Source organism: Lissotriton helveticus, chromosome 8 (genome assembly GCF_964261635.1).
Source record: "Lissotriton helveticus chromosome 8, aLisHel1.1, whole genome shotgun sequence".
In the NCBI taxonomy this organism is placed as follows: Eukaryota; Metazoa; Chordata; class Amphibia; order Caudata; family Salamandridae; genus Lissotriton; species Lissotriton helveticus.
In genome coordinates this window covers 560,851,412-560,878,238 of record NC_136069.1, presented here as the reverse complement: position 1 = coordinate 560,878,238, position 26,827 = coordinate 560,851,412, and positions in this window count along the sequence as shown.

The window sequence follows — 26,827 nt, the reverse complement described above, 5'->3', positions numbered from 1 at the left end:
TAAAAACTGACCCTGAACCCTAAAAATACCCCTTTACCCAAAAACTAAAAACTGACCCTGTGCCCTAAAAATACCCCTTTACCCAAAAACTAAAAACTGACCCTGAACCCTAAAAATACCCCTTTACCCAAAAACCCAAAACTGACCCTGAACCCTAAAAATACCCCTTTACCCAAAAACAAAAAACTGACCCTGTGCCCTAAAAATACGCCTTTACCCAAAAACTAAAAACTGACCCTGAACCCTAAAAATACCCCTTTAACCAAAAACTAAAAACTGACCCTGAACCCGAAAAATACCCCTTTACCCAAAAACTAAAAACTGACCCTGAACCCTAAAAATACCCCTTTACCCAAAAACTAAAAACTGACCCTGAACCCTAAAAATACCCCTTTACCCAAAAACTAAAAACTGACCCAGAACCCTAAAAATACCCCTTTACCCAAAAACTAAAAACTGACCCTGAACCCTAAAAATACCCCTTTACCCAAAAACTAAAAACTGACCCTGTGCCCTAAAAATACCCCTTTACCCAAAAACTAAAAACTGACCCTGAACCCTAAAAATACCCCTTTACCCAAAAACTAAAAACTGACCCTGAACCCTAAAAATACCCCTTTACCCAAAAACCCAAAACTGACCCTGAACCCTAAAAATACCCCTTTACCCAAAAAAAAAACTGACCCTGTGCCCTAAAAATACCCCTTTACCCAAAAACTAAAAACTGACCCTGAACCCTAAAAATACCCCTTTACCCAAAAACCCAAAACTGACCCTGAACCCTAAAAATACCCCTTTACCCAAAAATAAATCTAATTAATGTAATTAACTAATTAGTTTCAATTAATTACAAATTAATTATTAATTTAAAAATATTTAAAAATATATATAAATTATTTAATTATTATTAAATTACTTCCCACCCTATTCCCCTATAAACCCACAACCCGCTCTAATACTAAAACGCAAAATGTTAACATAATTACTAATTTTCAAACATACATTTCTAAACATATTTAGCAAACATATAAACAACATAATAAAATACATAACACTAAACAACAAAATTTCGATATTACTAACATATATACCTTAATCTCGATATTCTGTCTGTCGATATTATGGCACATCGATATACTATACCATCGATATTAAAACATCGATATTATTGTATGTCGATATTTTGTTTTCGATATTTTGTCTGACTACCGGCAGTGGCAGCTTCATTTTCGATAACAGGTCCTCCTAGTGGATCCTGACTCAATGAAACAGAACTCTGACTGTCCTGAGAACTGTCTCTGGCAATCTCGGCTGCAATCGTTGCTTCCTGCTCGATTTCCGCATTCAACATTTCAATATATTTGGGAAAAGCAGGACATTCTATGGTCTCCTTGGCAGCAGTGAAAGAGTCTTCGTAACAGAGGAAATCTCCAAGCAGTTCCTCTTCTGCACGCCAAGGCTTAAAAAGTTGCAAAAGTGATAAATAGAAAAACTCCTTTTTTTCAGGAGATTCGCCACTCAATTTTCGATGGTTTACCAAGTGGCATTTTCTTTGCTTGACCAGACATCCCTCACTTCCAATTACAGCATACACTCCTTTATCAATATCTTCTTTGATGTTTCTCTTGAATATGTAATTTTGTAGAACCTCATACAGACAAACATTCTCGAGGTGACTGCTTCGATTTGGATAATATGTATCCAACATGTTGGTCTTCAAAATATCGGTACTGTTTGGCTCCTTTTCCGCCAAATACTAAATTTCCCGCACAGGTTTCAGAACTCGATTACGCGTTGCAGCAAGACCAAGACTCGCCCAAACGATACTCCTGGATTTGGCATAGAGACTTGCTGAAGACAACCGGTCAGAACATTCGTAAGCTCCGATTTCTCGATGTGACAACATCTTCAGACTGAAACTGTACAACTTCTTACTGAGGCTCTTTTCATGGGAAATGTCCTCCCACATATCCTTCAATTCTGTCTTTTCTTTTTTGGTGATGTAAGTTGTCACATACCGGGCCACAGCCATACAGGTATCAGCCACAAACTGTATATCCATGTTAGCATTCCACATGGACAAAATCACTGGGTTGTAGTCGTTGATATACTTGGACTCTTCGTTCCTTTTCGAATTGTATGTGTTTTTAGGTGATTTCTTCATCACATTATGTCACAGCGAAGACATCAAACTGTTCACTCTTCCTTTAGAAATCACCGGTCGTGGAAAGGCGAAACGACATTTGGTGTAGAACTTGTCCTTGTTTCTGAATTTACGACAACAGTACTTTCCGCAACGATGGCTTTGGAAGCGTAGAACTTGTTCTCTTAGGCTTTTGTCCTCCTTTGCGTTTGGAACAGCACATGTAGAATACTGTTCTATGAAACTCATCACTAAGTCTTCTGGATCTGTTCCAAATTTAGGTGCATCCTTGATCCACAGCAGCATATGTATATGAGGAGCACCTCTTGCTTGGTACTCCTTTCTCCAGAAGAAATCCAACACCTCTCCAAGAGGTGGATTCTTCTTATTCATGATGAAAGACATCATAGCTTCAAATCTATGATTGAAGTACCTGCATACATTGACTGGATCTAAAGAGCACAGTTCTCTGGGTGTCTTGAATTCGATGTTTTCGATGTTTCCATTTGCCTCTCGTAGAAATTCAAGTAAGTCTTCCCAGGCATACTCGGCACAGCTCAAAGTGAGGAACCATGTGGGAGTTCCTAAGTTCCTCAGCATATATTTTAAATCACCATGACGACGGTACCAGTACTCAATAGTAAGCATGGGCGGATTTTGCGAATTGGCAATCCGCGAAATTGCGTATTTACGGATTCGCAATCCGCAAAATCCGCGAACTCTCGCGAATTTGCGTATTTTTTTTTTTTTTTTGTGTTCACAAGGATTTCTGCCAGTTCGCGAGGATTTTGTACCAGTTCGCAAACGCGAACTTACTTTTCGGGTAGCAACGGTCGCGAACAAGTTGTTTCTACATCTGGTTCATCACAGCACCCACTGTTTCACCACTGCCACCCTCTGTTTCACCACTGCCACCCTCTGGCTCACCCATGCCACCCTCTGGCTCACCCATGCCACCCTCTAGTTCGTCACTCTAGATTATGGGTGGAAAAGCACACCTGCCCTGCCTCAACTGACATAAATTAATTAGGGGCTGATTAATGTTTTACTGAATTTGAACTTCCTGGCTGGAACCTGCTTCCTTATCTGTAATTGCTTTCTCTGAGCCTGCTGTGAGGGTCAGAGCAGGGTCATAGAATAGTTGCAAGTAGGCAACTGAACTCTGAAGGGGCCCCTCAGGAAGCACTACAGGGAATGGTTACTAATGATAAGATTGAACTTTTGCACCTGCTGAGTGCTTTCAGTTTTGCAAAAATCCAAATATCCAGCAGCATCCACAAAAAGTAATCCTTCCAGGCACTACAGGGAATGGTTACTAATGATAAGATTGAACTTTTGCACCTGCTGAGTGCTTCCAGGTCAAGATCCAAATCAAAGTGACCAGCACATGAAGAAAGCACTGAGAGGAGCCTGCTGGACAGGAACAGGAAGTTGGAGACTGTGGGGCACTTCCTTCCTCCCACCCCCCCCAAAATGGACTCCTTGCAAAAAATAAGTGCAGGCAAATGTCAACCTGAGGAGTTATTCTGATAAAAATCATAATTTTCAAGGTTTATGCTGCCTGCTGGTGGATTTCTTGTGCGAAATTGCAAATTTTGCAATCTCGCAATTGCGAGATTGTCGCTGCCCGCCGCATCTACGTTTTCGCAAGTGTTTACTCCCGCGAAATTGTATAGTATTCTAGTTGGCAAGTGCGACCAAGCAAAAAAGTCCGCTTCGCACGGATTTACGAATTTTCCGTAAGTTCGCGAGAGTTCGCGGATTGCGAACTTACCGAAAATCCGCAAAATCCGCGAGCGGAGCGGATTTTACGCCCATGCTTACTCAATAGTACCACGCTGACACGCCATGAGATTAATCAGGTGACAATCCAAAATACTGTCTTGGACATTGACTTTATCCATAAAGTCACTTGCCGAGATGTTTTGCATCTGTATACCACTTTTCAAGATGTGGTTCACTGCATATGACAGTCCAGACAGATCGCTTTCAAACAGGAGATGAAACAAATAGGGAATGCATTGTCGAAACCTAGCATCTTCTGCATACAATCGTAAAGTCCGGTATTCAGAAGCAGGAATTTGATGAGGTCGCTCATCACATCTTCCTCCTTGACCTGTTGGAAATAGCTGTGGGAAACACCGAGCTTCCAAACTTTCCTCCCAGACACTAATGGGACTCCCTTTGGCTTGTTTCATTTGAAACAACTCAATAGCATTCCCCATGACTTCCTTGGAATGCAAAGGATGAACACTATAATGTTCATATATTTCTTCACTTTTAGAGGGTTCTACTTTCTCAATTTGACCAGCACACAAATCGCTATCCTCTTCCTCACTTACTTCCTCTTCTGCAACATATACATTCTTATAGTACTTATTATTTTTTTTCAAATACAATGTTGCCTTTTTGACTTTCCTAACATCCACTAAATCTTGCCATATTTTCTTATTCTTTGTCGGAACCCCATTAACTAAGATAACCAGAGGTTCCTCTTCCACTTTTTCTACTCCAATTGTGTTAATATTTTTCTTCAAATCTAGAGGCAAATAAACAACTCTTCCCTTTAATCCTCTCTGTAAATCTGATGGAGGCAATTTCCCTGTCTTTGGCTCCATTCTTACAATAGCCTGAAAGGGATGGATACTTTGAATCAAAATAGATTCATAAGTATTTAAATCCTTCAATTCAGAAGGAATCTCAACCAATTCCAGATTATTCTGAACCGCTCTAGCAGGCATCTGGTTTTGATTTAATTTGTTACAACAATAAGTACACACACGTTGATCCGATCCCAAATCAAAACAATTTTCTACCATCAAGTATGTAGCGAAATCCTTCCATTCACTATTATTTTCCCTTTCACTTTTTGCATATAAATCCACTAACTTAGTCTGAGTCTTATAATAAGTGCGTCTACAACACACACAAGTGAAATTAGGCCTCTCACTTGATTTCACCTGAAACGTGACAATTTCCTTCTGAAAATTATCTGTACTGGAAACCTGTACACTATCTTCCACATTACCCTCTTCTTCTGGGTCAATTTCAACATTCTCCTCTTTACTTCCAAAGTAACAAAACTCAATTTCTTCACACATATTCTTCACATCTATTTCAGAACCATGCAAAAGAGCAGCGCATAATTGTTTAAGCATAACTGCTGGACTCTTAGCATAATACAACATTCTAACCAATTTCCTCACTTTATTATGATGCACTGCTAGCATCCTGAAATGATGAAAAACACTCTGGCATACTCTCCTGGAAAGACAAGCCAGTGAATGACCATGCAAACCTGTCACTTCTCTCACTCTGCAAGGAACTAATTCTTGCGACAACTTCATTTTCTGCTTCAAACTTTTCTTATTAAATGTCCGTACAAAATCACAAAGCAAATTGATGGAATCCTGTCGCACACTGCAAATACTACTACACTTCCAGGTGTACACAGGTCCCTTAGGACGTCTTCCTAAAACCTCATTACCTAACACCTCCTCTGCCTCTGTTGTCATAATTTTTTCTTTTTCAACTGGACAACCATCTTTCACCTCATAAGCTCGACCGCTGGTGTCAACTGCAGGCACCAAATCATTATCCTGGAAATAACTCTCCTCATTGAAAAATGCCTCACAACTTGAACTATGCATCCATTCTCCGGAAAAAACTTCACAAAAATTACTACGATTAACTATTCTCTTCCATCTACTATTTCTTTTGAAATCATAAATTGCCTTGTTTAGCTTCCTAATTCTATTGATTATCAAAATAAATAACTTTTGTTTAATTTCAAATGCCTGATCAATAATTTTCTCAACTTTTTTTTTTCTCTTATAAAAAACCACTTTCTGTTGACCTTTCTTAATATTTTTTAACAAATTGCCAATTATCCTGTTGCGGAACATTCGTTTACGAATGTCTCTAAACTGTTGTTTCCTTCTACTATCATGCACAGAATTATCTCTTGCTCTAGCAGTAACATTTTTGATTGGCCTTTCCTTTCCGTTTAAATTGCTTCTCTTTTTCTGTACAACAACATTTTCTGTAGTACTACTTTTTTTTCTACAAATGTTTCTTATGAATGTTCTCGTGGTCTTACCCGGTGCTTTCTTGGTGACTTGACGATTTTTTATTGTAGAGGACTGCTGCAGTAACTGATGGACCTGCTGTCTTTGACGTTTTGTAGCCTTTCTGATTCTATCCTTAGTTGGCATTCTGAAATTTTGAAATGATCTGCAGTTGAATCTGTGGTAAAATATAATAAAAAATGTTATTAACCACTATTACCAAACAGTAAATCAATAACAGTCATCAAAAACTTAACACACTACTTGTTATTTTTACATAGAACAATTTTTAGTGCATTGGCAAATTTAGAAATCACAAATAGTAGCAAAGAAATTGAATGCTTCCACATTTTACCTGTGTTGTTTTATATGTGAATCTGAACTAATTTTATGAGCATATTTTAATATTTTATTGAAGACACTACACATAACCTGTTTGTGAAGGTGTGTTTAATTTTAAATGAAACGGTTTACATTTTTACTTTTCATTTCTTCTAAATTTTAAAAATAAATGTTTATAGTTCCATAGGCTCAAGCAGGTCAGATTCCCACCCTATGTCATACAATTCTGACAAATCAGCATCCTCATCATAGTCTTCATCATCCTCAGGATTTAAATCATCTAAGGGATCCACTTCCACTGACGTTTCAATCACAAGTTCAACGATAAGATCAAGATCAACTGATTGCTCATTATCACTCATACTTGATGTTGTCGTTATCTTTAAAAAAAGAGAACAACAATGAGATGTTGCAGAGTAAGGCACAAATCTCAGAGACTATAATAGTAAAATTGTTTAACAAGAGTAACATTTTGCAGCTATTATTTAGCCATGTCCAGCGATGCTGAGGAGGTGAGTCCTATGTCCAAGTTTTCAGTAAACAGGACTCATCTCTTCATAACCTTGGATAAGCCTCACCGACTCTGTGTCCCCTGCACATACGTAAATGTAAAAGAGCAAATTAATGTTAACTGGCACATCCCCAGGGATGCACCAGTTAACGTGCACCGCTGCTCTGCCACCCATGGTGTGCCGCATTTACAATGTGGAGCACCATTGAGTAAAAACAGCACAGATGCGTCATGCATCTGTGCCGCAAAAGCAGCACATTGCACGAATCACGTCGTAAACACGACATGTCTACTGCAATGCACAGGAGGAAGCCACACATTGCATGGTGCTTCACTCCTTATCCCTGTTTCAAACAGGCGTAAGGATTTGATTCAGCAATGCTATAAATCTGACTCCGTGAAATCTTCTAAATTTCACTGTGTTAGTTTTACAGGGCTTTCATGCAAATGAATGCCCACCCTGCAACAAAACACCTATATGAAACCTGACGCAAGTTTCCTGTGGCACAGGACTTTACAGCATAACACATCTGCCTAGATGCATCAAGTTGTAAATATGTCGCCACATAGCAAATCTTTTGCACCGCCGCTGCGTCACAAAAGTGACGCACAGTGACGCAAAAGAGGCATACACCTATCATAAATCTGTCCCTAACATTTTAAATGATTGATTCAGGATGACGATAAGGTGTGGCCTATCCAGAGGTTTGTTTAAGGTGAGGCCTACTCAGGGTTGCAGATGAAATTTACGCTTGTTGAAGAGTACAGAGGAGATAATACATGTGAAGGCCTACCAATGAAGTAAGTTATGTCCACTTCACTCTTGAAGAAAGGCCAGACCTCTTCTGTGTCTGTGGACAGACCTAAACCTCATCTGCACAATGTCATTTGTAAACTTAGGAAACACATGAAATGTAATTGAAAAATATGGAGTTTCTTTTCCTCATTTCACAATCACATCACCTGTGTTTCCTTTGCTTAGGTATCTCATAGTGCAGATGGACTCTAGCATATCAAAGAGTACACATAAGTTGAGCAGTGTATACAACAATTTTGACATTTACAGAAGATTCAGCTTCTTATTTTGTTGGAGATGAAATGAGGCCTGTCTTGCAACATGGTGCATCTTTTGCATCACTGCAGCATCGGTTTCATGTAGCACAAGACTTTACAGCATGACACATCTGCCTAGATGCATCAAGTTGTAAATATGTCGCCACATAGCAAATCTTTTGCACCGCCGCTGCGTCACAAAAGTGACGCACAGTGACGCAAAAGAGGCATACACCTATCATAAATCTGTCCCTAACATGTTAAATGATTGATTCAGGATGACATTAAGGTGTGGCCTATCCAGAGGTTTGTTTGAGGTGAGGCCTACTCAGGGTTTCAGATGAGATTTACACTTGTTGAAGAGTACAGAGGAGATAATATATGTGAAGGCCTACCAATTAAAGTAAGTCATGTCCACTTCACTCTTGAACAAAGGCCAGACCTCTTCTGTGTCCGTGGACAGGCCTAAACCTCACCTGCACAATGTCATTCGTAAACTTAGGAAACACAGGTGATGTAATTGAAAAATGTGGAGTTTCTTTTCCTCATTTCACAATCACATCACCTGTGTTTCCTTTGCTTAGGTATCTCATAGTGCAGATGGACTCTAGCATATCAAAGAGTACACATAAGTTGAGCAGTGTATACAACAATTTTGACATTTACAGAAGATTCAGCTTCTTATCTTGTTGGAGATGAAATGAGGCCTGTCTTGCAACATGGTGCATGTTTTGCATCACTGCTGCATCGGTTTCATGTGGCACGGGACATTACAGCATGACACATCTGCCTAGATGCATCAATTTTTAAATATGTCGCCACATAGCAAATCTTTTGCACCACCGCTGCGTCACAAAAGTGACGCACAGTGACGCAAAAGAGCCATACACCTATCATAAATCTGTCCCTAACATGTTAAATGATTGATTCAGGATGACATTAAGGTGTGGCCTATCCAGAGGTTTGTTTGAGGTGAGGCCTACTCAGGGTTGCAGATGAGATTTACACTTGTTGAAGAGTACAGAGGAGATAATATATGTGAAGGCCTACCAATGAAGTAAGTCATGTCCACTTCACTTTTGAACAAAGGCCAGACCTCTTCTGTGTACGTGGACAGACCTAAACCTCATCTGCACAATGTCATTCGTAAACTTAGGAAACACAGGTGATGTAATTGAAAAATGTGGAGTTTCTTTTCCTCATTTCACAATCACATCACCTGTGTTTCCTTTGCTTAGGTATCTCATAGTGCAGATGGACTCTAGCATATCAAAGAGTACACAGAAGTTGAACAGTGTATTGTTGTAATCAATGAGAAGATGGATACTTCAAGTAGGATTGGATATGTTATTTTATTAAGTTAATTAGTTAAGATAGAAAGGAAACCCCATCAGGAGCAGCTGTCCTGCGGCTCAGCCCTCACTTAACTGACATTCATATCACAGCAACATTCTAATCAACTAACATTCCATATGACATACATACCAGCTGAGCAGCAGGGAAACTTAAGATACAACATATCTCCCTTCGTTATGGGTACAATTGCATATAGTAATACAATAGTTGTCAATTAAATGTATTCTAGTACACATAATCAAAGATATTAAAACAGTGTACTAAAGTACAAGTGGACAACATGAATAAAATATTTTAACACAATTTTAATACATCCCTCACTGCTTTACTTCCTGAAGTGAACAACTATCTTCATTCTATATCCTTATGTCACTAATTATACAAGTTGGCCAGACCAGTATATCAAGCAAGACACAAAGGAACAAACTTAACATGACAAATATCAGGAAGCAGCGCGTATACCATAGACTGAGAACAAAACACAACAACCAATGAGTGACTATATTCAGCATAGCCATCAAATAACCATGTGACTACATACTATATAGCCACTACAACATGAGTTAATGAGTCATCTAATATCTAGACACACTCACACACAACACCAGTTGTGGAACAACTCTCAGTGAAACAATCACCAACGCCAAAACAATACAACTAATGAGCGACCATATACAGCATAGCCCTCAAATAACCATGTGACTACATACTACATAGCCACTACAACATGAGTTAATGAGTTATATAATATCTAGACACACTCACACACAACACCAGTTGTGGAACAACTCTCAGTGAAACAATCACCAATACCAAAACTAAATATCCAATGAGCGACCATATACAGCATAGCCCTCAAATAACCATGTGACTACATACTACATAGTCACTACAACATGAGTTAATGAGTCATCTAATATCTAGACACACTCACACACAACACTAGTTGTGGAACAACTCTTGGTGAAACAATCACCAACACCAAAATAAAATAACTAATGAGCGACCATATACAGCCCTCAAATAATCATGTGGCTATATACAGTATAGTCCACAAAGGCACTACCAACCCACAAATAGACACCAGACTTATTGTGAAACAGTTCTTGAAGTTTTAAACAGAAATCCAAAACCATAGTGATCTCAATACTTGCCAACAAACCTCACCACGCACAACCAAATAATACCTCACTCACACAAAACAATAATGAGAATTAAATCATAATGTCTGCACCCATCCTCATGTGCACCTAGCATTTTATCTACACTGTTGTTTGTAAAATTTAGTAACACTTGTCTCATCAAAGTGTCCGCAGCGTAGATCCACTTTTTGTCACTGGGACGTCTTCTTGTTTCAGGCATGGATTGCAGGAACAACACTGCACTGAAAAGTTGTCTTTCTCTTTTGCTGCATCATCAAAGCTGCGCATATACAAAACCGATAGAACAGAAAACACTGTCTAATGTGTTCTTCATGCAGGCACTATAACAATCCAAATGCTCCAACCAGATCACACCTCTGAATGCGTCTCTTCCTCTCCTTCTTTCATTAAGGCCCTCCATTTTTAAACAAAAAGTCATTCTTTTGAATAGACATATGAGCGTAGGCTTTACCGTTTACTTATCCCGCTCTTCCTTTCTCCACATAGTGCAACTGACACTTTCCCAAAACGCGTTGCTCCGGTAGAGTTGGTTGCTTAGTAACCAACACTGACTCAAAATGGCTGCCACGTAGCGTCATTATGTCACTACCGCTTGGTGTGATGACGCTTGCTTCCTCTTCCTGCCTGACGCTTGCTTCCTCTCCTTGCCTCACGGTGGCAACAGAATCATCAGCGTCAATGGCTCCGTTCGGAAGATGTCATCAGGAAGGTTCCAACGGTGAGTAGGCTCGTGTTTCCCTGCTCGAGTACGATTTCAAAAGACGCTACGCTATGATTTAATGACTTAGCTTTTCTGCTCGAGCTGCAGATTGATTTCAAAAGACCCTAAAACTCATCGCTGTAGTCCCTTTTGCATTTGAGCCATGAATAAAACGTTTGGGTTGACAAATTCCTGTTTCTTCTGCTCAAGTTACACTTTCCAAATTACTCGAGCATCAAGTTTACAGTTACAGTCAAATCCACAGTTTTGATCAAATCCAAAGTACAGGGGGGCAACGTCAAATATTTATATAAACTCTTCTGCCTTGCCACGGTTAGTCACAGCGCTAATCTTTAATCTCTTCTGGCTTGTCAAAGTTTGTCAAAGTTTTATTTTCCTTTTTAGACAGTCACAGCGCTAGTCCTTTCTGCTTTGCCATGAAGCTCAAAACAGGTAACCAAGCAGACCACAATGATGCTTCACACTGCTGCTGATATTAAATTAGATTTTCTCTTTTTGCTCTGGCAAATCTTGGTTTCAGGGCGACCGATGTAGGGGTCACTGATGGGGTTAGTTTGCCAGCCAGCGTTACACACACACTTTACATCCAAACTCAAAGTGTTTTACCTCTAGTTTTCTTTTCTTCTCTTTAACAGTACTTGTGTGGTACCGGTTCTTTATCCTTTTCCTTCTCTCCTTGGTCACAATGAAGTCTTCCTTATATAGTCTTTTTCCTTTAAGTTGCACGCGTTGGTTCTTTACAGAACAGTCCCCAAATGTCGCCAAAGATGATGGATACTTCAAGTAGGATTGGATATGTTATTTTATTAAGTTATTAGTTAAGATAGAAAGGAAACCCCATCAGGAGCAGCTGTCCTGCTGCTCAGCCCTCACTTAACTGACATTCATATCACAGCAACATTCTAATCAACTAACATTCCATATGACATACATACCAGCTGAGCAGCAGGGAAACTTAAGATACAACATGTATACAACAATTTTGACATTTACAGAAGATTCAGCTTCTAATCTTGTTGGAGATGAAATGAGGCCTGTCTTGCAACATGGTGCATGTTTTGCATCACTGCTACATCGGTTTCATGTGGCACGGGACTTTACAGCATGACACATCTGCCTAGATGCATCAATTTTTAAATATGTCGCCACATAGCAAATCTTTTGCACCGCCGCTGCGTCACAAAAGTGACGCACAGTGACGCAAAAGAGTCATACACCTATCATAAATCTGTCCCTAACATGTTAAATGATTGATTCAGGATGACATTAAGGTGTGGCCTATCCAGAGATTTGTTTGAGGTGAGGCCTACTCAGGGTTGCAGATGAGATTTACACTTGTTGAAGAGTACAGAGGAGATAATATATGTGAAGGCCTACCAATGAAGTAAGTCATGTCCACTTCACTCTTGAACAAAGGCCAGACCTCTTCTGTGTCCGTGGACAGACCTAAACCTCATCTGCACAATGTCATTCGTAAACTTAGGAAACACAGGTGATGTAATTGAAAAATGTGCAGTTTCTTTTCCTCATTTCACAATCACATCACCTGTGTTTCCTTTGCTTAGGTATCTCATAGTGCAGATGGACTCTAGCATATCAAAGAGTACACAGAAGTTGAACAGTGTATACAACAATTTTGACATTTACAGAAGATTCAGCTTCTAATCTTGTTGGAGATGAAATGAGGCCTGTCTTGCAACATGGTGCATGTTTTGCATCACTGCTGCATCGGTTTCATGTGGCACGGGACTTTACAGCATGACACATCTGCCTAAATGCATCAATTTTTAAATATGTCGCCACATAGCAAATCTTTTGCACCGCCGCTGCGTCACAAAAGTGACGCACAGTGACGCAAAAGAGTCATACACCTATCATAAATCTGTCCCTAACATGTTAAATGATTGATTCAGGATGACATTAAGGTGTGGCCAATCCAGAGGTTTGTTTGAGGTGAGGCCTACTCAGGGTTGCAGATGAGATTTACACTTGTTGAAGAGTACAGAGGAGATAATATATGTGAAGGCCTACCAATGAAGTAAGTCATGTCCACTTCACTCTTGAACAAAGGCCAGACCTCTTCTGTGTCCGTGGACAGACCTAAACCTTATCTGCACAATGTCATTCGTAAACTTAGGAAACACAGGTGATGTAATTGAAAAATGTGGAGTTTCTTTTCCTCATTTCACAATCACATCACCTGTGTTTCCTTTGCTTAGGTATCTCATAGTGCAGATGGACTCTAGCATATCAAAGAGTACACAGAAGTTGAACAGTGTATACAACAATTTTGACATTTACAGAAGATGCAGCTTCTAATCTTGTTGGAGATGAAATGAGGCCTGTCTTGCAACATGGTGCATGTTTTGCATCACTGCTACATCGGTTTCATGTGGCACGGGACTTTACAGCATGACACATCTGCCTAGATGCATCAATTTTTAAATATGTCGCCACATAGCAAATCTTTTGCACCGCCGCTGCGTCACAAAAGTGACGCACAGTGAGGCAAAAGAGTCATACACCTATCATAAATCTGTCCCTAACATGTTAAATGATTGATTCAGGATGACATTAAGGTGTGGCCTATCCAGAGGTTTGTTTGAGGTGAGGCCTACTCAGGGTTGCAGATGAGATTTACACTTGTTGAAGAGTACAGACGAGATAATATATGTGAAGGCCTACCAATGAAGTAAGTCATGTCCACTTCACTCTTGAACAAAGGCAAGACCTCTTCTGTGTCCGTGGACAGACCTAAACCTCATCTGCACAATGTCATTCGTAAACTTAGGAAACACAGGTGATGTAATTGAAAAATGTGCAGTTTCTTTTCCTCATTTCACAATCACATCACCTGTGTTTCCTTTGCTTAGGTATCTCATAGTGCAGATGGAGTCTAGCATATCAAAGACTACGCAGAAGGTTAGAACTGTATGGAACATGGCTATGTAAGTCAAATAATCAAAATCAAAATTTGCCAAGCACACATGGGGGCGTATTTACAAGGACCTTGCACCACAGGGAAAGGTCTTAAATTAAAATGGGAAAAATAACATCAGAGAGACTCAAAGGCCTTATAAATATGCCCCAAGCAACCTATGAAGCTCTAGCAGTACATATCAAGAAACCTAATTGTTTTCATAAATCGTTTTTAAACACATCAACTAAATCAATTAGATACCGACATTCAAGGGGAAATTACTTAAAATGGCCTAAGACACATGAAAGCGTTTTTTTTAAGGCCCTTGCAACATTTTTGGGTCACTTTTAACATGGTTATGTTAGTCAAAGAATTAAAATCTAAATTTGCCAAGCACAGATGGGGGCATATTTACAAGGACCTTGCACCACAGGGAAAGGTCTTAAATTAAAATGGGAAAAATTACATCAAAGGAAGTCAAAAGCCTTGAAAATATGCCCCAAGCAACCTATGAAACTCTAGCAGTACATATCAAGAAACCTAATTGATTTCAAAAAACGTTTTTAAACACATCTTGTAAAGCATTTATATTCATACATTCATGGGGAAGTGAGTTAAAATACCCTAAGACACATGAAAGCATTTTTGTAAGACCCTTGCACTTTTTTTGCATCACTTTTAACATGGCTATGTAACACAAAGAAACAAAATCTATTTGTAAAACACTTGACACAAAGCAACATTTTAAATACACAACTTTCTTCATAATTTTCTCCCTAAACCATACTATTCTCTATCTAAATTAAACAAATCTTTTCTCACCTTAGCAAATACTTTATGAGTTTCAAAACAGTCTCAGAAACACACTAAATTGTCTTTAGCAGAGCAAAAGGTATGCACTCCAGAGTCTGCAGCTATGAAAAGCACAGAAATGCTGTAACTCATCACACATATCTCTCATGTCACCCAATCAAAACTCTTCCCTCACTTTTTTCAAATCAACACCCTTCCCCCCTCTGGCCTTACTGCCTTTTTCGCATAGCAACCACCTCCTGAAAGACCTCTGATGTTTGCAAGTTCACACAACAATGTTTCAATTGAACTCTGAACTCTCAGTGCACCTGCGTATCCAGTGCAATCTTTCATTACATGGTTTTTTCTTGACCATTCAAATTACATCTTTCAAAGAACACATCCATGCACCCTAACTTTCTGTTTTCAGCAATCAAAATCCACCAATCACTGCTACTGCTTCCTTAACACAGAAAGTCCACAGTTTTTTTCATTTTAAACTCTTATTTTTCCAACTGCCATTTCATTGCCACACTTCATCTGACTGCAGCAGAACCTTCTCTCACCATGTTTTCTGTCTGGATTGTTGGACATAGTTACATCTACTGGGCTCAAAGGTATGCTGAGAACAGAAATTTACCTAACCTCAATTTACAAGATGTGGAAATTAAGTGGTTTGGCCACAGAGGATTAAAATGTCACCAATTGATACCATTGGTGAAAACCTTTATGCATTTGCCTAAACCTGACCTGTTAATTTTGCACTGTGGAGGTAATGACTTGGGCACTTTGACTGGTGTAGGTCTGGAAATGCTTTTAAAGGACACCTTTGAGCAATTGATGGCACTTTTTCCTCAAACTGCCTTGGTATATTCAAATATATGCCAAAGACAGAAATGGAGGTGGTCGAACCAATTTTGTCCTCAAATTGAGAAGTCGAGGAAGCATGTAAACAAATCTGTTTCAGCTTACATGAGAGACCATGGAATGGGCTCCATGTACAACAATAACTTGCGTTACTACATGCAAGATATCTACAGAGGAGATGGAGTTCACTTCTCAGATGAGGGCAACAGAGTTTTCATTTTGAATTTAAGACTGTGCATTGGTACCTACTTATAAGTACCTATATGTACCATAAACCCAAAAGCTCTTCTCAGAGCTACACTACATCTGATCACTCACAATTATTATTTTACTCTAACTTTTTTCACAAATTTTCAACAAAGTACGCTCCCCGGAGCGCTACCCGGTACGCGAACCGGAAGCTAACCGCACAAAATTTTTAAAAAAAATGTTTTTTCCCCGCACATATGGGCCTCCTCAGCCACCCTCAGAAAACCTAGGGGGTCAAGATACGTCTACCGTGCCCCCTTCTACCCATTCTGAACATTATTTGCCCTCCATCTTGTATTTTAATTCGACCGAAACACAAAATGGTGGACTCCCGTAACGCTGCAGGTTCGCGTACCGGGGCGCTCACCGGAAAGCGCTCCATTAAAAAAGGTGGGAAAGTAATTTACAGAAGAAACCCTGGAGACACTTTCACCAAATATAGATTTGCTCATACTACATACCAATCCCTACCATTTTCACAAATTTGGTTGGAATTCCATTTAGCCATTTAGCCTGTAGACCTCTCTAAATACCCTGAGGTAAATTACTTCACAAAACACATCTGAAGTGTTGGAATTGACAACCAATTAAAATGTTACTTTCATTTTCTATTTTTTTTTACCTGACATTTGATTGGTTATGTACCTGAATATATATAAAGGAAGAGAAGGAAACACAGCCATTTTGACTACTACTTCCTGGTGTACATTTCAATACGATTTTCACTAATAACTTCAACTTCTTTTTAAAGGTAAGTTGTTATTTTAAAAACTGAAGTATATTGTGCACTTTAAGTTAATATGGTAAACTTTTTCTGATAGTTATATACTATCCCTCTGTAGTAGTTATAGATTTAGATAGACTTCTCTGTTATAGTTATGGATGGAGTTAGGCTTCTCTTGTATAATTATGAATTTACTTACGTTAAATCACATACACTTTTTTATATTCCTACTTCCACTCTGATACTATACACTGCCCAAAGATAAATTCACTGTTAAAAACTGCCTATCTAAAATTAATAAACAACTACAAACTTAGGGGTCTAAATAAGGATTCAATCATAATCCTCTGTTCGTCAACGCCCTATCAATAGTACAAGGGTACGAACACAATAATAATACTAACAAACCAGATCACAAGATGTGAAGAACCTGTAACGTTAGTCACCCCTGGTGTAGGATTCCCATCAACAGTCTTGTAATGATCAATATTATCATTTGGAAGTCCTTATCGGGTATTGTGTCTCTAGATCATTGAGACCGGCATACCCCGATAACCAGATGCGGGGTAGCGACCCACAATCACTTGGTACTACCACATAGTGTTGATGTGATGGGAAGTGCAGTGTAAGCAAAAAAAGGGTTTTCGCCAGTAGGTATATATAGTTAGGATTTTTTCTCTATGGGATTTTTGAAAATTCTATGTCTAATAACTTTGGCAGTTGTGGACGGAATTGGCTGAAATTTTCAGGAAAATGGAACATTTTGTTTCTGAGCAGCCACTGAAAATTTGGGGGGGGGTTGTCAAGGGGGGTCTGAGAAAAAAGGGGGGTCCCAAAACGTGTTTTTCCCATGTTAATTTCCATAGGGCGGTTGGCCTCACTTTTAGCCCGAACGGCTGAATGGATTTGCACGAAACTTGGCAAAATTGTAGGGACTGGTAGCCCGATGTGCCTTTGCTAGGTCTCAATATATGTGATCCAGTGGATTTTGAGAAATTAACGTTCAAAAAAAGATATATATCTGTAACAGCGGACCGGGCAGTGCTCCGGTTCGCGTACTTTTCGCGTTACGGAGCTTTGTGAAGCGAAGCTGATTGGTTCTCCGGCGTCTGTAAACATTCCAAACAGTCCGTAGCGGCCGCCATCTTGTCTCTCGGTAGGATCGAGAGACAAGAGGAGGCCAAAGCGAAGGGGCAAATGACCATAAGGGGGCATAGTAGATCCTCCCTGACCCCCTAGGTTTGATGTGGAGGTTTTAAAAGGGCCCCGCGGGGCAAAAAAAAAAAATAATAATAATAATCGAACGGCTGAATGGATTTGCACGAAACTTGGCAAAATTGTAGGTACTGGTAGCCCGATGTGCCTTTGCTATGTCTCAATATATGTGCTCCAGTGGATTTTGAGAAATTAACGTTCAAAAAAAGATATATATCTGTGACAGCGGACCGGGCAGCGCTCCGCTTCGTGTACTTTTCGCGTTACGGAGCTTTGTGAAGCGAAGCTGATTGGTTCTCCGGCATCTGTAAACATTCCAAACAGTCCGTAGCGGCCGCCATCTTGTCTCTCGGTAGGATCGAGAGACAAGAGGAGGCCAAAGCGAAGGGGCAAATGACCATAAGGGGGCATAGTAGATCCTCCCTGACCCCCTAGGTTTGATGTACCATTTTGCCAAGTTTGGTGTAATTCCGTTCAGCCATTCAGGCTGTAGACGTATCTAAATGTCCTATGGAAAATTGCATGGGGAAAACACATTTGAAAGTGTTGAAATTTAGAACCAATTAAAATGTTACTTTGGTTTTGTATTTGTGTGTGATGAAAGTTAATTGGTTATGTATATATGGGGAAAACACATTTGAAAGTGTTGAAATTTAGAACCAATTAAAATGTTACTTTGGTTTTGTATTTGTGTGTGATGAAAGTTAATTGGTTATGTATCTATCTAAAATGAGAGGAAACCACAGCCATTTTGTGATACTACTGTCTGAGGTACATTTGTGAGGAATTTTTGGTGCTCAATTTCTGGTGTTTGATTTACACAGTACTAACGCTTCTCCTACTTTCAAAAAGGTGAGTTGTTAATTTGTAAGGGGAACTATGTTGTACACTTTAAGATCATTTGAAAAATGTTTTCTGTTATTTATTTACAGTCCTTCTGTTATACTAAATACTTGATAAAGTTAGTTTTATATTATGTATTACTAAAAACGATAAATGAAAGTGATTATTTTTTTCTGCAATTTACAGCAAGAAATTTCAAAATAAAATGGATCACAATGAAGAGACCGTGGCAATTTCTTTTGAATTATCCACTACATTTATTGAAATTGACAGCACCAATAATGAAATATTCTCACAAGGAGGAGATGACTTGAATGATTTTTTTGATCAATCTCTTGACGGCGAATTTATCGAATGTTTGGAGACTATAGAGTTACAAGAATCATCATTGCAGACTTTTCATGAGGAGATTCCTGATGAGATGATTGAAGAGGAAATTCCTGATGAGGACATGTTACTAGTTCTTTCAAATTATGAAAATTCAGAAGAATAAATTTATATTTAGAAATCAAAAATTGTTTGAGACATTATTCATTTTTATTTTTAATTTATGAGGTTGTAGCGAAGTGATTGTAAGGATTTTTGAAAATTCTATGTCTAATAACTTTGGCGTTTGTGGACGGAATTGGCAGAAATTTTCAGGAAAATGTAACATTTTGTTTCTGAGCAGCCCCTGGAAATTTGGGGGGGGTTCGTCAAGTGGGGGCCGAGAAAAAAGGGGGGTCCCAAAACGCGTTTTTCCAATGTTAATTTCCATAGGGCGGTTGGCCTTACTTTTAGCCCGAACGGCTGAATGGATTTGCACGAAACTTGGCAAAATTGTAGGGACTGGTAGCCCGATGTGCCTTTGCTAGGTCTCAATATATGTGCTCCAGTGGATTTTGAGAAATTAAGGTTCAAAAAAAGATATATATCTGTAACAGCGGACCGGATGGTTCTCCGGCGTCTGTAAACATTCCAAACAGTCCGTAGCAGCCGCCATCTTGTCTCTCGGTAGGATCGAGAGACAAGAGGAGGCCAAAGCGAAGGGGCAAATGACCATAAGGGGGCATAGTAGATCCTCCCTGACCCCCTAGGTTTGATGTGGAGGTTTTAAAAGGGCCCCGCGGGCCTGGGGAGCGTACTACAAGGAAACAAGAATGATTGACTTTTAACTTATAGTATGTTTATAGACTTTTTTTTTCTTTTTTTTCTGCTGAGTGACGTCTCGGCCTATCTCCACGGGATGCAGTCCCTACCATCTCGGCGTTTAAGCCCAGGGGGACCGGTAGTGTGGTAGAGATAACGTCTGTTAACGTTCGATTCGAAGGAAATCAGGAAGTGTTGATAAACATTGTCTGCGCCATCTTGCCTTTTTTCAAATGCCACACTTTTGTCGTGCACGGCAGCCATTTTAGATGCCTTGACCAGACCCACTCTCTGCACGCTGTTGATCCTTAGCATGGCTCCCCACCCTCGCAAGCATCTCCCCCAGGCACTGGTCACCCCCGCTCTCTGTCTTACGCATGGGCAATAAACCTCCCCCCATCTGCGCTGCTCTTCCCTGAGAATCACAATCTGTGCCTGTCCGACACCTCCCTTTCGCCCTATTCACTACCGCACCCTCTGACACTCCTCTTCCTCTGTGTCCGATTGTCCAGGCCGGCCCCAGGCTATCAGCTAGCCCTGCAGATGTAGTTTATGGCCCCAGCTGTAAAGAATCACCCCTCTTCAAAGGAGTTATAGTAGATCAAGGCCCACACCCGATGAGATCCGTCACACCACACGCGTTCCTACTATCTGAAAACCATTCTGTATTGTGATTGGGGAGGGGACCGAGCCTGAAGCGGAAGATTCCAGGGATGCCTCTTTGTACATCAAAGTTTTTACAATTATGTGTCACGTTAAAAATATATAGCACTCCAACAAAGTAGTAGGATTATAAAACTTTAATAACTTATAAATATATACAACAAAACAAAAACAGTAAAAACATTTAAACATTTTTAGGGAAAAAGAAGGAAGTAGCGGTCGGTTGTGCGAATAGTCCCAACGAAGCACAACGTCCAGATTTATGGACGGCACCCAGGTGATGTTGCCTGGGTGCCGCACTGATTTCGGTATCCGGCGTGGGGCGTCGCGGGGGGTGGGTCATCAGTAGCGGTCTGTTGTGCGAATAGTTCCAAGGCAGCAGAACGATGGCACCAAGGTGATGTCCAGTAAGTTGCCACCCTCCGAATAATGGCGTGGGGCGCCCCGGGGGGGGGGGGCTGAGGCGGCGTGAACGGGCCTCCCCAGGTGGAGGCTCGTCTGCTGTAGTGGGGCGCCCCTTTACCGTTTCAGTTGCCATTCCGTCCGCTTTTGGTCCACTGTGTCAAAATCCGCCATTCAGCTGAGTTGCGCCCACTCTTGCGGTGCAGCGATAGGCGGCTGCCACAGGACTCTCAAAATGGCGGCAGGCTCTTTCCTTTTTGGGCCTGGTCCACTGAAATGGCCCTGGGACACCTTGGAAATCGGACGCTAGTCTGCTAGGTCTTGGACCCCATTCTCGAAAGCGTTCCCTCAGCCTTGAGGATTGTACAAAAGTCTTGGGGGCCCCCGACTCCTGCAGGCTTCCGGTGGGGAGCGGCTGCCATGATTGCTCGTGGAATGACCACGACGGAGCCACGAGATGGTGGTGCTTTCATGCTGACGGCAGCTTCAGTCTGAAACATCCAGAAACAAGGTGGGGCTTTCATCGTTTGGGAAAAGAAAAAGTTTTCATCCAATGAAAAGTGTTATTTTTAGGTCATATGATCAAGCCTTCCATCATTAGGAAACCAAAAGTAAAATGAACCAATGAAAAGTTTTATAAACAAGTCACATGACCTGTTATGCGGCATAGGGTATAAAAAGCGTAGAAAATCCGTTGGCACGTGAGGCAGCGTCAGTAGCGGACCGATGTGCGAATAGGCCGAAAGCAGCACAACGCGCCAAGATCTGGATGGCACCGAGGTTGTGTTTAGCAAGTTGCCGCACTGGTGTGGCCATCGTACAATGCTGAAAGTGGGCGTGGGGCGCCCCGTTGGCCTGTGAGGTGGCGTCAGTAGCGGACCGATGTGCGAATGGGGCCAAAGGCAGCACAACGCGCCAAGATCCGGATGGCACCGAGGTGGTGTCATAGTTGAGAGTTCTGAGCAGCGGTTGTAACACTGTCTGAAGCTTATTTGCAGCTGCTGCAGCTTCACTACGCACCAAGATTCGGATGGCACCGAGGTGGTGTCTAGCAAGTTGCCGTACTGGTGTGGCCATCCTATAATGCTGAAAGTCGGCGTGGGGCGCCTCGTTGGCCTGTGAGTTCGCGTCAGTAGCGGACTGATGGGCGAATAGGCCGAAGGCAGCACAACGCGCCAAGATCCGGATGGCACCGAGGTGGTGTCTAGCAAGTTGCCGTACTGGTGTGGCCATCCTACAATGCTGAAAGTCAGCGTGGGGCGCCCCGTTGGCCTGTGAGGTGGCGTCAGTAGCGGACCGATGTGCGAATGGGGCCAAAGGCAGCGCAACGCGCCAAGATCCGGATGGCACCGAGGTGGTGTCTAGCAAGCTATGCAGCTGAGTTGCGTGCGCACTTGCGGCGAATAGGTCGAAGGCAGCACAACAATGTTTTCTGAATAGAAGACACCACAAGGCGCTGAGATTCGGTTGGCACCGAGGTGGTGTCTAGTAAGTTGCCGCATTGGTGTGGCCATCCTACAATCCTGCTCCGAATAACGGCGTGGGGTGCCCGAAGGGTGGGGGGAGGCGGCGTGAACGGGCCTTGCCAGGTGGAGGCTCGTCTGCTGTAGTGGGGCGCCCCTTTACCGTTTCAGTTGCCATTCAGCTGAGTTTTGGCCGCTCTTGATGCTACAGCGACAGGCGGCTGCAACAGGACTCTCAAAATGGCGGCCTGTCCTTTGGATTTGGGCCTGGTCCACTAAAATGGCCCTGGGACACCTTAGAACTCGGACGCTCGAATTTTTTTCCTTTCCTCTACATGCAAAAAAGGTAAATTCCCGGTACGTTACACGCTTCATCTGCCACGATGTACTCTCCAGAGGAACCGAAAAAATATATAGTTATGGTAACTATACCATGCATCGTCATATGGAGAGGTGGCACCGATTAATTATAGTGCTGCATAAAAGAGAGATTTGGAGGAGAACCCCCGACCTGCCAGTACATTCATCAAAGAACTGGCACTGACAGCATCAGAGGCAAGGGAAACGGTCCCAAATATTTAGAAGAACTTTGGAAAGATTAAAATGACATGTTTAGATTGTGGCAAATTAATTTCATGTGGACAGATGAGTGTTACTCTAATAAATACAGCATATGAACATCATCATAGTCGATGGTTGGTAGAGACATTTTGACTATATCCTGGACCTGCCCGTCCTCGCCCAAAATGGCGCCGGAATAAATGGGACTCGTAACTCGTTGTTGTGTACTGGTTGCAGAACCTTGAAATCACAAGATACGTATGCAGTTTTGAAGCACATGGCGGGCGGGGACGAGAATTGATTGAATATTTCGACATCCCTATTGATATTAAGTTCTGATGTGTTATTGATTACTGTACTATTGAAAGTTCGAATTAACGTCACCCATGGTACTTGCCCGCAAATGTATATCTAGATAATTTTATTGTAACTGGCCCTGTCGTATTTTAATTATAAAATGTACGTCCACCGATTCCGCAACTGTTAGACACCTTAGTTCTTGCAACCTAATGGCCCGCCCGTTACGTTCCTCTACAGTGTGAATGTCTACTCATAATATACGATTACAGTTTGCTCCGTGGCCGGCCCACGTGGTTATAGGCCCGTATTTGTATACTGACATTTTCACAATAAAGGTTTTTAAAAGAAAACATGGTAGTAGTATTTACATTGGTAAAGTTTTTAATAATAGTCACTGTTTTAGAATCAGTAAAAGGCAAGTGAAATAAAGCATTCGAATTACATGAAGGGTAAAAGGTATAATACGCAGGAACGCAGTAAAGATAAATGGTCAAGGGTTGTTGTGTTTTCTACTCCTGCAACATAAAGTGATCGATAAGAATCTGATATTCTGGCGTATCGGCGACTAAGACAGCAGGCCGACCCTCTTTTGCTCAACGGCTCCGTCATGGGACGAAGAAACGCCCTTTTTCTCGAAAAAGGAATATATTTTACTTGCAGGACAGTTGTAAATTTTCCGGGAAAGTACATTAGCCTGGAACATTATAACATATGTTTAAGAAAAAATAATGTTCGAAAGTAATAAAAATCGTAATTTTTAGGTCATATGACCAAGCCTTTCATCATTAGAATAAGAAAAGTAAAATGAACCAATGAAAAGTTTTATTAACAAGTTACATGATCTGTTATGCTTACGTTACGCGCTGCGCGCCGGATCACTTCCGGATGCGCTAACGCGGCGTGTCATATGACGCATTACGCGACAACGCAGGTCCAGAATATAGTCAAAATGTCTCCACCAACCAGCGGTCGGAACACAACCCCTTTTAGCAGGCTAAATAGTTCTGTTAAATGACAACAGAAGGGACAGGCAACAAGAACCATCAGTCAAAGAGCGGAGGGCAAGTTCTTCTCTACCGGGTCACGTTGGGGCGCTACCGGAACTGATCGAATTGGTAGTCTACAGAGTTTCTGGATGTTTCAGACTGAAGCTGGCGTTAGCATGAGAGCACCACCATTTCGTAGCTCCGTCGTGGCCATTCCACGAGCAATCATGCTAGCCGCTCCCCACCAGAAGCCTGCGGGAGTCGGGGGCCCCCAAGACTTTTGTAGAATCTTCAAGGCTGAGGGGACGCTTTCGAGAATGGAGCCCAAGCTCTAGCAGACAAGCGTCCTAGTTCCAAGGTGTCGCAGGGCCATTTTAGTGGACCACGCCCAAATCTGAAGAGCCGGCCGCCATTTTGAGAGTCCTGGGGCAGCCGCCTATCGCTGCACCGCAAGAGCGGGAGCAACTCAACTACATGGTGAGCGAGACGTTGTAGTCGAAAGAGCGGGCGGTAAACAGCTGAATAGCGGAAGAGGCACAGTGTAGCAAAAGCGGGCGGAATGGCAACTGAAATGGTAAAGGGGCGCCCCACTACAGCGTGTCTTTAGGTGAAACGGATTGTGGGACAAGGTCAAGAATGGAAGAGTTACCAAAAGGCAAAAAGTTCCGCTTGATCCCGGGAGCCGGCCACCTATGTCGGGGGCGATCCCAGGCCACACCAGGAGAACACGACTTGGGGAGGGGGCCGGAGCCAAGCGCCCCCTCCGAGTCCGCCCCATCACACCGTCCCTTGGGGGCCTCCGTTAAGCGTTTCAGGGTGGCACCGCATCACATTGTTTACAAATGCAGTAACGTACTCAAACAGCCCCCACTCTCTTTTAGAATAGTGAAGATGAAGCAAGTGCAAATAGGCTTCAGACAGTGTTACAAGCACTCTTCAAAACTTTGAATCATCAGAGTGCATGAGTTTCATGCTCGATCGATTAAGCTAGCCGGATCGGGCAACAAAAACTTTAAAATAGTTATGTAAATAGTTGTTTAATAAAATGTTTTACCCTGTTACTTTGCTGGTGTGTTGTATATATTTGCATAGAGTTTATCGTTATTTTGGGCGGGGTGGGTGGCGGAGCCGAGCTGTCTTGCAGCCATCATGGTGTGGAGTTCAGTTCATCTCACTAGTTTCGTATTTGTCATGAGGGGTTGTTCCTAATGTTTCTATTTTAGCGAGGTCAAAAAGAGATCCCATTAGTGGCCTACTGATTTTGCTCGATTCCTTTTGTTTTTTTACACAATTTTTCGCTATCTGCAAAGACTAAACAGAGTATTGCGACTCTGTGCTTGTTTGTAAATAGAGAATGAACCAAAGAGAACCAATTCTAAAACAGTAAATGCTTGGATAACAATCAATCAAATGGAGAGAGAAGCAGGCACGACGGATTACAACGGGGGCAAAGGCCTGCGTTAACTACCCTTCACTATCTGCAAAGAGAGAGTACTCCTAATAGAAATGAGGGGGGGGGCAGCATTCAAAGCAGATCAGTGTGCATAAACACGAAAAAAAAAATCTTACCACGTACTTGACATTCGACAGCTTATGATATTTGCTATTAAAAACCATTGAAATTCACTGAAAAAACCATAGGTTATAGACCATATATAGTTAGGAATTAGCATTTACAAAACCTTGAAAATTCACTGAAAAAACCATAGGTTATAGACCATATATAGTTAGGAATTAGCATTTACAAAACCTTGAAAATTCACTGAAAAAACCATAGGTTATAGACCATATATAGTTAGGAATTAGCATTTAAAAAACCTTTTTTTACTCACACAAAACCATTGAAATTCCATATATATTTAGTTGCACTAACTATATATCGCGCACCCGCAATCCACTGCTGATGATGTCACATATTACATCATTCATGACATGGTCAGTGACATCACTGATGACATCACTGATGACATCTCAAATGACATCACTGATGACATCATGACACACCAATACCAGTTACTACATACGCACTCACTGATTCCTACGTCTACACACACATTCACTCATTCACCCATACAATCACTCATACATACAGTCACTCATTATTACAACACTATCATATGCACTCATACACCTATGCAGACACTCACACACTGCCACTCATCCATGGAGTTACTCACACACCTAGTCAGTCCTGTAAAGAATCAATCACACTTCCATTTCCTCATCTATACAGTTAAACACAGAACACCATACTTCAGTGACATCACTGATGACATCACTGATGACATCTCAAATGACATCACTGATGACATCTCAAATGACATCACTGATGACATCATGACACACCAATACCAGTTA